This window comes from Mustelus asterias, chromosome 5, assembly GCF_964213995.1.
Source record: "Mustelus asterias chromosome 5, sMusAst1.hap1.1, whole genome shotgun sequence".
Taxonomy (NCBI): domain Eukaryota; kingdom Metazoa; phylum Chordata; class Chondrichthyes; order Carcharhiniformes; family Triakidae; genus Mustelus; species Mustelus asterias.
Window position 1 is genome coordinate 60,174,900 of NC_135805.1, and position 13,613 is coordinate 60,188,512.

Sequence of the window (13,613 nt, forward strand, 5' to 3'; positions counted from 1 at the left end):
TTTCCCCGGGTCGGTGGTGACGTTCACGAGGGGTCATAGGTTCAAGGTGAAGGGGGGGAGGTTTAACACAGATATCAGAAGGACATATTTCACACAGAGGGTCGTGGGGGCCTGGAATGTGTTGCCGGGCAAGGTGGTGGAGGCGGACACACTGGGAACGTTTAAGACTTATCTAGACAGCTATATGAACGGAGTGGGAATGGAGGGATACAAAAGAGTGGTCTAGTTTGGACCAGGGAGCGGCGCGGGCTAATTGTTCCTGGTTTCTCGTTTCAAGGCTTCATTCTACGATCATCTTGCTGGTGCCAGTACAGAGTGAGACTGCGGATAGTTGGGAACCTGTCTCGGGGGCAGGGAATTCATATGGTGTTCGTGGAAGTGGAAATGACTAGGGTTGGGAAGCATTTTCCGATCGGGGCCATTGTGATCTCCTGGACTCGTTTCGATCGCCTCAGAGGGTCGGAGAGGAATTTCCCAGATTTTTTTTCCCCATATTGGCCCTGGGGTTTTTCACTCTGGGTTTTCGCCTCTCCCTGGAGATCACATGGTCTGGAATGGGGGGGTGGGGGTAAGTTAATAGGTTGTAATGAACAAAGCATCGTAGCTGTGAGGGACAGCTCGGTGGATAGGATATTGGTATGTAGATAGGCTGGAAAATTGGGCGGGGATCCTGGATTCGGGATTCAATCCTGGACCGGGGAGCGGCGCGGGCTTGGAGGGCCGAAGGGCCTGTTCCTGTGCTGTATTGTTCTTTGTTCTTTGTTCTTTGTAATCCCTCTAACCTACGCATCCCAGGACACTAAGGAGCAATTTTAGCATGGCCAATCAACCTATCCCGCACATCTTTGGACTGTGGGAGGAAACCGGAGCACCCAGAGGAAACCCACGCAGACACGAGGAGAATGTGAAAACTCCACACAGACAGTGACCCAAGCCGGGAATCGAACCCAGATCCTTGGAGCTGTGAAGCAGCAGTGCTAACCACTGTGCTACCGTGCCGACCTACACAGAGACTTTGCATGGTATTTGCAGGGAATTCAGTACAGGAGTTGGGACATTATGTTAACAGTTGTATAAGTCATTGATGAGTCTGCACTTGGAGCATTGTGTAGTTTTGGCCACCCTGTTATTGGAAAGACATTGATAAACTGGAAAGAGTGCAAAGAAGATTTATGAGGATCTTGCCAGGACTATTGGCCTGAGTTATAGGGAGTGGTTTGCCAGGCTAGAGCTTTATTCCTAGGAACGTAGGAGAATGAGGGGTGGCCTTATTAAGATGCATAAAATCATGAGGGGCATAGATAGGATGAACACACATAGTCATTTTTCCAGGGTAGGGGAATTGAAAACTAGACGGCACAGGTTTAAGATGAGAGGGGAAAGATTTAAAAGGCACCTGACGGGCAATTTCTTCACGCAGTGGGTGGTGCGTATGTAGAATGAGCTGCCAGAGGAAGTGGTTCAGGCAGGTTCAATGGCAACATTTAAAAAGCATTTGGATAAGTACATGGATGGGAAAGGATTAGAGAGATATGGACCAAACATGGGCAATTGGGACTAACACAGTAAGAAGTTTAACAACACCAGGTTAAAGTCCAACAGGTTTATTTGGTAGCAAAAGCCACACAAGCTTTCGGAGCTCCAAGCCCCTTCTTCAGGTGAGTGGGAATTCTGTTCACAAACAGAGCATATAAAGACACAAACTCAATTTACATGAATAATGGTTGGAATGCGAATACTTACAACTAATCAAGTCTTTAAGAAACAAAACAACATGAGTGGAGAGAACATCAAGACAGGCTAAAAAGATGTGTATTGTCTCCAGACATGACAGCCAGTGAAACTCTGTGGGGGTTACAAATAGTGTGACATGAATCCAATATCCCGGTTGATGCCGTCCTCGTGTGTGCGGAACTTGGCTATCAGTTTCTGCTCAGCGACTCTGCGCCGTCGTGTGTCACGAAGGCCGCCTTGGAGAACGCTTACCCAAATAACAGAGGCCGAATGCCCGTGACCGCTGAAGTGCTCCCCAACAGGAAGAGAACAGTCTTGCCTGGTGATTGTCGAGCAGTGTTCATTCATCCGTTGTCGCAGCGTCTGCATAGTTTCCCCAATGTACAATGCCTCGGGACATCCTTTCTTGCAGCGTATCAGGTAGACAACGTTGGCCGAGTTGCAAGAGTATGTACCGTGTACCTGGTGGATGGTGTTCTCACGTGAGATGATGGCATCTGTGTCGATGATCCGGCACGTCTTGCAGAGGTTGCTGTGGCAGGGTTGTGTGGTGTCATGGTCACTGTTCTCCTGAAGGCTGGGTAGTTTGCTTAATTGGGACTAGCCATGAGAGCACCATGGTTGGCATGGACCAGTTGGGCCAAAGGGCCTGTTTCCATGCTGTATTGCTCTATGGATGGGATTTTCCAGCCTCGCTTGCCCTGAAACTGGAAAATCCTGCCTGAGGTCAATGGACCTTTCCATGGTCTGCCCATCGCCCACTCTGATTCCCACGGCAGGCAGGACAGTAAAATTCTGGCCAATGACTTTATGACCCAGATAACGTGCAAGACATGGAACTTGCAGCATCCTCGGAGGGCAGTGGCTGCTGAATGAAGCAGTTGAAATGGACTGGAAAAGATTTACATTAAAGAAAAGGAGCCAGGCTGACAACTTCAAAAGCACTAAATTCAAGGTAATCACGAAAGGGTTAAAGAAGATGCCATGGAAAAGGTTTACTTCAGTAGAGAACAACTGAAACACCTTTAAAGGCGAATGTTGGATATGCAGCACAAACATATCCTCAAGACTAAAAAAATGGGGGTTTAGTTGAATTAACGAATTAAAAGTATATGAGAAAATATGTCTTCTATTTAATCATGTAAGGTGAAAGGGGAATGGTTAATTTAGACAGTCATTGCATCAAGCACAAACAGTTTTTTCAGGTGTTCAGAGAGGCAAAGAAAGGCCAAAAGTAAGAACATAACTGCAGAAACTAAAAATAGTATAAATATTCCTACAATATCACACCAGTAAGCGGACAGGAGTGAAAACATTAAAAGATGCTTGAAAACAAAGGATGAGCACAAACTAGTAAATATTCTGAATGATGCCATCCCTATAGTACTCACAAGGGAAGACACAAAAATAGCATGCCAGCCCACAAGAAAGAACAGAAAAGTTTAAGGTTTTGATATAAATGAGCACACTAAGAAGTCTCATAACACCAGGTTAAAGTCCAACAAGTTTATTTGGAATCACGTGCTTTTGAAGCGCTGCTCCTTCATCAGGTGAGTGGAGAGGTAGGTTCACAACACAGCATATATGGGCAAAGAAACAATTGCAAGATAATGGTTGGAATGCAAGTCTTTTCAGGTAATCAAGTCTTAACTGTCCTGGCTTGAGACAATTCATACCTCTTTTACCTATGATTATCCCTCTCTCCACTCTCACCTTCTGTACCTGTAAAGACTCATATTCTAACCATTATCTTGCAATTGTGTCTTTGCCCATATATGGCATGTTTGTGAATCTACCTCTCCACTCACCTGATGAAGGAGCAGCGCTCCAAAAGCTCGTGATTCCAAATAAACCTGTTGGACTTCAACCTGGTGTTGTGAAATTTCTTACTGTGCCCATCCCAGTCCAACACCGGCAATTCCACAACAAGATATAAATGAGAATTAAGTTCTCGACAAGCTGAAAGACTGAAGACTCTCAGCTTCCAGAGATAGATAATATTTATTCCCAGCACAGGAAAAGGCCATTTGGCTCATCACCTTTGCACTGGTCAAAGACAAAGCACCCAACTATTCCAATCGCATTTTCCAGCACTTGATCCATAGCTTTGTATGCCTTGGCATCGTAAGTGCACATCTAAGTACTAAGTAAATTTCTTCAGACAGAGGGTGCTGAATCTATGGAATTCATTGCCACACAAGTCTGTGGAGGCCAGGCCACCAAGTATATTTGAGACAGAGATAGATAGGTTCTTGATTGGTAAGGGGATCAAAGATTACGGGGAAAAGACGGGAGTATCAGATTGAGAAACATATTAGCCAGAATGGCGGAGAAGACTCGATGGGCCGAATGATCTTATGAGGGTCTCTGCCTCCATCACCCTTTCAGGCAGTGAGTTCCAGATTCACACCACCCTTTGAGTGAAAAAGTCTATCATAGAATCATAGAATCCCTACAGTGCAGAAATAGACTATTGGGCCTATTGAGCCAGCACTGACAACAATCCCACCCAGACGCTATCCCCTGCCGACCTCCTCAGAAGACAAACATGGGACACGGCGGACAGAGTACCCTTTGTCATCCAGTACTTCCCCGGAGCGGAGAAGCTATGACATCTTCTCCGGAGCCTTCAACACGTCATTGATGAAGACTAACATCTCGCCAAGGCCATCCCCACACCCCCACTTCTTGCCTTCAAACAACTGCACAACCTCAAACAGACCATTGTCCGCAGCAAACTACCCAGCCTTCAGGAGAACAGTGACCACAACACCACACAACCCTGCCACAGGAACCTCTGCAAGACGTGCCGGATCATTGACACGGATGCCATCATCACACGTGAAAACACCATCCACCAGGTACACGGTACATACACTTGCAACTCGGCCAACGTTGTCTATCTGATATGCTGTAGGAAAGGATGTCCCGAGGCATGGTACATTGGGGAGACCATGCAGACGCTACAACAACGGATGAATGAACACCGCTCGACAATCATCAGGCAAGACTGTTCTCTTCCTGTGGGGGAACACTTCAGCAGTCACGAGCATTCAGCCTCTGATCTTCGGGTAAGCGTTCTCCCAGGTGGCCTTCATGACACATGACAACGCAGAGTCGCTGAGCAGAGACTGATAGCCAAGTTCCGCACACATGAGGGTGGCCTCAACCGGGATCTTGGGTTCATGTCACACTATCTGTAACCTCCACAACTTGCCTGGACTTGCAAAATCTCACTAACTGACCTGGCTGGAGACAATACACATCTCTTTAACCTGTGCTTAACCCTCTCTCCACTCACATTGTCTGTACCTTTAAGACTTGATTTGTTGTAAAGACTCGCATTCCAATCATTATTTTGTAAATTGCATTTGTGTCTTTATATGCCCTGTTTGTGAACAAAACTCCCACCCACCTGACGAAGGAGCAGCGCTCCGAAAGCTAGTGGCTTTTGCTACCAAATAAACCTGTTGGACTTCAACCTGGTGTTGTGAGACTTCTTACTGTGTCCTTAATAAAGCCCAACCCTTTCCCTAGTTATCCCTTCACCCTTAATGCACTTGTAAAACAATTTAGGATTTTCCTTTATTCTACTTACCAATATCTTTTCATGTTCCCTTTTGCTCTCCTAATTTTCCTTTTATGTCAGCCCTTGCACATTCTATACTCCTTTAGGGTTTCTGTTGTTTTGAGCCCTCAATGTCTGCCATCAGCCTCCCTTTTTCTCGATATTGAATGCTGTATATGATAGCATGGAAATTAAAGCCCGAAACATTAATAAAGGAGAGTTGCAGAAGTATGTGGGAAGATTTAGTTATGATATTCCCCCGCTACCAGAACATTTAGGCAAGCTGCGAGAAGATTGATAAATTCCAGAAAATGTATTATCAGTTACAAAAGACAAATCATGAGATCTGCAGGAAATTCGGGCCATTGAACAATGCTCTGAGTGAAAGACATTATGGGACTGGGGAAGTAATAATGAGGTCCATCTTTGGTTATGAATCATTTCTCATGTATTAATTATTATACAGTTGATTATTGTCATACATCTACTGTGTGACTTTTGTTGCTGATGTAGAAACAGGAAGCTGAAGCAATTGGCCAAAAGCCTCTGGGCCAAGCAAGAAAAATTAATGTAAATGTGGTAACATTCTTCGAAATGGAAATTATACACTTAAATGGTGGACGCTGTAAGTCAACCTTTTATTTCCCCTTCTAAGGTACAATCACTTTTTAACTATGTAACCATTTCCTTATTGATTTTGTGTGCGTGGTCTGTCTTGTGGTAACATGGAACATTAAGATAAAGTCTGGAGGTATGTGAAGAACTGTGCCGAGCTGCAATGTAGACTCAAAACACAAAACATGATAATGAATTTAGTCACATCAAAGTTTTGCTAGCATCAGCAAAATGATTTCAATGTAGGAGGACTCGTACCAGAGTAAATAAGCAGACAGAGCCTCATTAATGTACCGCTTTCTCCCAACTTTGAGACTGATATGGTGTTGGAGATAACAATGCATATTCAAGCCGATTTCAAATGTGATCTTTGAATGGGGCCGACCGAGGGACATCTGCGAAGGCATCGAAATGAGCACTGATGCCATTGAAAACCAATTAAATGGACTGAAAAGCAGGCTTGACCTTGAGCAAAAAAGGTTTAAAGGGAGATCCCACAGAACCATTGAAGCTGCTGTGGTTGGAACAATTTTGCAAGTTGCTCAGAGGATGCATGTGGAGGAATTTGTCATCGGGTTGGCCACTGAGACAGACCTCTCTCTCTCTCGGTGTCTCTCTCTCTCTCTCCGTCTCTCTCTCTGTCTCTCCTTTAACCTGGTGTTGTGAGACTTCTTACAGACCTCGGTACACAGGGGAACTAAGCAACTGGTATTGTTGTGAGCATGTACTATTGTTTAGTGGTTTAATGAAATTGCATTACCCTTGGTGAAACTTCGTCCAAGTTATTGGGCAGGATTTTCCGGCCGTGTTTGCCCCCAGGTCAGAAAATCCCACTCGAGGTCAATGGATGTTTGCATGGTCCGTGTCCTGTCCGATACAGTTCCTGAGCAGTTGAGATGGTAAAATTATGCCCATTATGTCAGTTTAACCCAGAGCAGAAACAAAGGAACCTTTAGATCAGATAGACGGTCTTCCAGGATTGACGTGCTATCCGGGAGTCTTAAAGATAAAGACATGGCAGAATGTACTATGGATGGGTCAGTCATGAAATACTTGGCAGGGAAATTACTATGAAGGGTATAGATAGGGTGAACAGTGGGAAGCTTTTTCCCAGGTCGGAGGTGACGATCACAAGGGGTCACGGGCTCAAGCTGAGAGGGGCGAAGTATAACTCAGACATCAGAGGGACGTTTTTTACACAGAGGGTGGTGGGGGCCTGGAATGCGCTGCCAAGTAGGGTGGTGGAGGCAGGCACGCTGACATCGTTTAAGACTTACCTCGATAGTCACATGAGCAGCCTGGGAATGGAGGGATACAAACGATTGGTCTAGTTGGACCAAGGAGCGGCACAGGCTTGGAGGGCCGAAGGGCCTGTTTCCTGTGCTGTACTGTTCTTTGTTCTTTGTTCTTTGTTCTAAACAGAGGTGGAATTCTGTCGCAATGCACCTCCATTATCAGGGTGGGCTTGAGGAGTTTTAAAGCCTGTGGACCTCACTCATCCCAAAACCATACAATCCTGCCCGAGGTCAACGGACCTTCCCATGTTCTGCCCCTCGCCCTCTCCGATTCTTGTGGCAGGTGGGGTGTTAAAATTCCAGCCTGTGTGTTTAAAGATGGTTAAGGGGGATAGATTTAATTATTTGCGATGCAGAATACACAGATTTATAGATAAACACAATTTTCCAACTTATCAAGTAAACGTTTGTCCAATTATTTCAATCATTGTTTAATTGCTATTTTCTGTAAAAGATGGTTTTAAAAAAATTAGTAAAGCAAGACTTGATGAAGCCAAGTCAGTTCTGCTAAAGAAACAAGTTGGATTCCATCTGGACGGGACGGTAGCACAGTGGTTAGCACTGCTGCTTCACAGCTCCAGGGTCCCGGGTTCGGTTCCCGGCTCGGGTCACTGTCTGTGTGGAGTTTGCACATTCTCCTCGTGTCTGCGTGGGTTTCCTCCGGGTGCTCCGGTTTCCTCCCACAGTCCAAAGATGTGCGGGTTAGGTTGATTGGCCAGGTTAAAAATTGCCCCTTAGAGTCCTGAGATGCGCAGGTTAGAGGGATTAGTGGGTAAATATGTGGGGGCAGGGCGTGGGTGGGATTGTGGTCGGTGCAGACTCGATGGGCCGAATGGCCTCCTTCTGCACTGTAGGGTTTCTATGATTTCTATGGATTGAAATTTATACTTCAAATATCTTGAAACCAATCTCAGGAAGAAAGTGATCGTATCAACAATAATCTAAAATGTAACCTCCAATGACCACTTGTAAAGAATTATGACATTGAAGTAATTCTTGTGTTACCATAAGCACAGTAACTTCCTACATCTATTGACCATGATTAGATGCACAAGATAACTGAATCTTTACTTTGTTTATACATGTAACCAATTGTACTTAAAAGTCTGTGGCAGAACTTAAAACCAGCTTTGTTACTGTATCATTAATGGTTCAGAAGCCTTTATTTTACCCTGGAGAGGACGTTGTTCGCACAATGCTTCTGTTTTTAGATAAAGAACGGTGGTAATGATCTCTGGAATGGATTGGTTAGTCAGAATTGGCCATCATCTCAACAATCAATAACCACCCGAAGGAAACATGGAGATTTAACTGCTCTCTTTTTTTTATTTCTTTCATGTTGTGCTTCTTGTTATCTTGATTTAGAACCGCACAGTGAGAAATAAGAAGAGAAAAAAAAAACAGAATTCGTAATGGCATGTGAGGGAATATCAATGTAGAAATAGCATCTTTCTTAGCTTAATCAAGATTTTAATTTCTAATTTATTTGTCATCGGTAGACACAGGGTATATACAGACAGTGTTCATCCTACCCACTGATGAGTAAGAATCAATATTTCTGAAGACTGTGATTGACAAGGGAATTGGTTACTCAACGTATGGCACCTTCTGCAGAATCTGGAACTTCAGGACTCAAAGGGCATTTATTGCAAGTGACATTGAAAGTGACCACCTCGCTCAAGTTCTATGACAGTGGCTCCTTCTAGGGCTCCACTGTTGACCTGTGTGGCATCTCTCAAGTGTCCTCCCACAAATGTATTCAGGAGATTACAGATGCCATCTTCGCTAAGGCACACAACTTGGTCAGTTTTGACTGAGATCAGGCGAGCTAGGAAGGAAGAGCCATCAACCACACTCGCAGAGCTCTAAGATATCTGTGGCTTGGTATGAATATTAATGTGGTTGGGGTCTGGTTCATGTGGTGGGGGTCTGGTTAATTATATTAAAATGTATTTAAATTTATTACAATGAGGTTTTCAACCTTTGTGGATGGGAACCTTGTTACATCATCGATAAGGGGCATGGAAAATTAAGAAACATGATCTTGCTGGCAAGAATCATGTTACCTGATTCTCATGGGGTTTCGCACTCATGTCACTGTTCTCGCTGATGACTAATGTGGGTGCAGAATCACCCTCTACATCATGATGGGTTTCACACATGTGATGATAGAGTCGGCAACCCTTTCATGTTGGAAAGGACGGGTTCCAAGTTTCACAGAACTCTGCCAAGTTTCTACCTGATTCTCCCATGCTCCTGATATTGAGCACAAGCTTTCCAGCAGGCTCTCCAATGAACCAAGCATTTGGCTATTGCAATCATTGTTGTAGCCTGCCCCATCAAAGTACTCATCTGACTCCTCTTCAGCAGGACTGGTGCAAAAATCCATGCTGTGGCTGAAGTGACTCCTGCTCAGTGTTGGAGATCTCTCTCCTGTCTTAGCCTGTAAAATCCAGACAGTGTCATCCTCTCAGGTTGTAGCTGTGAGTGTAAGATCGAGTGATGGTGTCTCTTCTTTGTCTTCTTCCTCTTCCTCGATAGACTGGGAAGGCTCCAGTGATTGGGTGTCTGAAATGAAAAAAGGACAAAGGATTGGATTGTGGGAAGGAGAGGTGAAAATAAGAAATGGATACTTGTCCTGTCAGCAGCTTATATTTCAGAAGAGATTGCGAGGATGAGGGAGAAGTGGGGTCATTCTAGCCCTCTCAGTTCTCACAGCCTCAGTGATGCCCTTTCCCTTGACAGCCAACACTTCCTTCTCCACGGGAATGGAAACTTGCAGGCTTACCTGCCTTCTCCAATTCTTTCCTGCTGCAAAACCTCACCTTCTCCTGCAAGAAAGAGGGAAGTGTATTCGTCACTATCTGGTTATGTGGCCGGGTGGCGTTGCTGCCATTATTGAATGGTTGTCAGTGTGCTTGAGCCTTACAATAGTGCTGCAATTGTGAGGGTGAGGTGAAGCATATGAATTTTAGGGTTGAATACTGATTGATAGAGATTGTTGATGGGTAGGTGATGAGGTTTCAGTGGATGAACTTAGTAGTGCCGTTCGCAGGCTATTTGAAAATTGAACTCAGTTAGATTGTTAACTTCTCCCTGCATTGCATCCATGTACTTAGATCGATAGTCCTGGCAGTGTCATTTACTGTCGCTTGTGTTTCGATCTAGGGGGCCTCCTACCTCCTTGTGAATACTGGACATCTTTCCTTTTTTCCTTGTCTTCCACCAAGATCTCCAATGCATATGCTAAAAGCCTCACTGCTTGCTCTCTCGAACGTTCAGCTAGTGCTCAAAGTATCTAGGCCCAGGTTGACTTTTGAAAGAATTCCCATCACATTTTGCAGTCAGACTGTGCCTCCCCTTTAAGAGTTTTCAGGTTGCCGAGAAGTAGTGCCAGGCCTGTCATGATACCATGTTCCTTCTTGGTGTATGCGGCCAATGTGAGGAGCATTGGCTTTGCGCAACAATTATTTAAAGCAGAGCCAACACCAAATAAACCAATTGCCCAAAATGCAGTGAACAGGTGTGGGTTCACCACCCCCAAGAGCCTCACGCCATTTTCAGTGGTTAATCAAGTTCACCACCAACACGGCATTACTTTGAGGCTGAAATTAAATTTTATTCTGTGATTTTTAAAAAAAATTCTTATAAATTGCAATTTTCTTAAAAGATCCTTTCAGGTTCTCAGATGATCCACTAATTGACAGATCTTCATCAATCTCTAAGTTTTCTATTTGATTTTTATATTATACATTAGCCTCCTTGAAGCCAGAGGTTTCAGGCTAGGTGAGGATTGTCAGTAATATTGACTTAGCAGGTAATATTAATGTATAACCTTTGGCTTATAACTAAATCCACCTTCTCCTTTCTACTTTTAATAACTTAGTTCCAGCAGCAGATTTATGTCATTTGCACACCAATTATTTTTGAGCAAAAATACTTTATATCTTCAAAATATAGAATTGGTCCACTTCACCTTCTCATTATATCCTTTAAAAATGCCATTTGATCATAACAAGATGTTTATTTTATATACGTTAAATTGTGTAGTAATTGTAGTTAATTGTAATCAGTTGCTTATGGCTAGCATTAGTATTTGCCATAATTTATCAGCTAACTGTGATATAAAAGTTAGAAATAACAGCAGTAACGGATAAAATTGATGATGTTACTTTCACAGATTGTTTTTTTTTAATCGGTTTAACCAGTTTCTAAAAATAGGAAGATAATCATTTTCTATGACATTAAATGTTAGCTTCTTTTTGAAGTCTTTTGGAAAGCAATACAAAAGAACATCGCAGTATTATGAATGTTTTGAGTTTCAGATGTTCTATAGTGGCTAGAAAATGACATGGCTGATGGATGCAATGAATATTATATCACTGTTATACTCTAGGGCCCAAATGTCATGACCGCCGAAATCCCACAGCAGTGGAATTGGTTTTCTAATCTAAGATGTTTCTTACTTTCGAGGCTCCGGACCAGGCGCTGGAAAATAGGATTACAATGAGCGGCTACTTTCTTTTTTCTCTTTTTTGGCTGGTGCAGACACGATGGGTTGAATGATTACAAAAGTAGGGAGGTTATGCTTCAGTTGCACAGGGTGTTGGTGAGACCACGTCTAGGGTATTGTGTATAGTATTGATTTTCTAATTTGCGGAAAGATGTTGATGTGCTAGAAGCAGTTCAAAGAAGGCTTTACGATACTAAAACCAAGAACCAAGACGGAGAGTTGTTTTATGAGGAAAAGTTGGAGAGGTTAGGTTTGTGTCCACTAGAGTTTAGAAGAATAAGAGGTAACTTGATCAAAACTTTTAAGATCCTGAGGGGTATTGACAGGGTAGATGTGGGGAGGATGTTTCCTCTTGTTGAAGAATCTAGAACTGGGGTCATTGTTCAAAAATGAGGGGTCACTCATTTTAGACGGAAATGAGGAGATATCTTTTCTCTCAGAGGATTGAGAGTCTGGAATTCTCTTCCTTATAAGACAGTGGAAGCAGAGTCTTTAAGTATTATTAAGACAGAGCTAGATAGATTCTTGATTCAAAGGGGGTGAAAGGTTATTGCGGGAGTTGAGAATGTGGGGTTGAGGTTACAATTAGATCAGACATAACGTCATTGAATGATGGAGCAGGCTCGAGGGGGCTGAATAGTCTATTCTTGCTCCTAATTCATATGTTTGTATGTTAATGGCTTCTTTCTTCACTGTAACCTTTCCATGGTTCTATGGTTCTTATTCTGTGGAAAACAATCGAAAGTGATATTTAAAAGAATTACTCTAAATAAAATGTGAAAAATAAATCTACTGTATAACTGTGTTTTTAAAACATTTACGGCATGATGTTACACAGTAAACAGGAGGCCTCATGTCTTTTCCTGTTTGTTTATCTCCAGATATTCTGACCTGATAGTTTAAAGCTTCCTGTCCTGAGATAGAACTACAGATCTACTTTTAAACCAAACCATAATATCATGGCAAACTACATGGGATTCATCTCACATGATTATAATACAGCAAAAAGTCAATAGATAAAAGGATTTAAATATACAAAAGATGTGAGATACATACTATAAAATCTTAAATACTTAAGACCAATACATTTGAGTTTAGATGATGTTTGTAGAGTGTTGGCTTCATTTTTCTTGTTATTATAATTTGTCTTCAGAGATGTTTACAAATTATTTTCACTAAGATATTACTTATTTCAATTACTGCAAACAGTATCATTATCGTTATCACACTAGACCGGTAAACCAGGCACCTGGGCTAATGATGAGGATATACAAGTTCAAATCACAGCACATAATGAAATGAATCTCGAAATAAAGGGGAAAAAAATCCAGCATTCACTAGTATTGGTGATCATGTCATTGCCAAATTGTTATAAAAGAACCATTCGGTTCGTCTTTTGGAGTTGGGATCTGCAGTTCTTACCAAGGCTGGCTTATTTTGTCAGTGCAGACCCACATTATGGTTAACTCTTAAACACCCTTTGAAATGGCCAAGCAATTCAGAATTTTTTTTTAAATGTGGTTCACCATCACCTTCTCAATGGCCATTAGAGATGGGCAATAATGCTGGTCTTTCCAGCAATGCCCACATCCTGTGAATGAATAAAAAATATCAAGTCAAGAAAACTATCGTGTTCATTAAGTAATTGACTTGATTTTTTTTATTTCTACAATGAGCTCTATATTCAGTCATTTCATTCTTTACTATATAGGAAAGGAAGCATTTCCAAAAACAGTTTCTAGTTGGTTAGTCCATAGTTGTGATCAGAGAATTTATAGAGTCATTTATGGCACAAAAGGAAGCCATTCAGCCCATTGAATCCATACCGGCTCCCCACAGAGCAATCCAGTCAGTCCCATTCCTGCAATATTCCCCATGGCCCTGCAAG